Raw genomic sequence first — 555 nt, 5'->3', positions numbered from 1 at the left:
GTATTACATTATATCCACTTCTCAAGTATGAACGTTTAGTGTGAAGGAAATATCACAAAAGTGTATTTATCTCCGTCATGGGCTTGCATGTAAAATTATGAACCAGAGCTTAAAATTTCCCACTATAGTATTCTTTCCTATGTTCAGTACTGTGATAGACAAGACCAAAGTATGAGTGTAACTGTTACTTAGTAGTCATTGTACTTTGTGATAGAAGATTAGTAATAAACATCTTTAGCTTTCTTGTGTTTATTTTTGGCCTCGAGGTTGGTCTGATGGTTGAAGAAGACATGTTTGGGTTTTTGGAGGAAAATGAGAAAAGTGTTTGTATCATAATTTCCTTTATTGGTATGAAAATTACGTAATAATAAGAGGTAATTCAAGGCATTAAGGGAATGGTTGGTGTAAACATTGTTAAGACAGAAACAGGTTACTAGGAAATGCACTTTTAAACTTCATCTAGTTTAACTTAAATATTAAATTTTTTGTTTGTTTTCTCCAACAATTACAAATTTTTTTGCACGAAAGAACAGTAATTTCATTTGACTCCATTAA

The sequence above is a fragment of the Penaeus monodon genome, chromosome 27 (genome assembly GCF_015228065.2).
Source record: "Penaeus monodon isolate SGIC_2016 chromosome 27, NSTDA_Pmon_1, whole genome shotgun sequence".
NCBI classification, from domain to species: domain Eukaryota; kingdom Metazoa; phylum Arthropoda; class Malacostraca; order Decapoda; family Penaeidae; genus Penaeus; species Penaeus monodon.
This window is presented reverse-complemented; position numbering follows the sequence as displayed.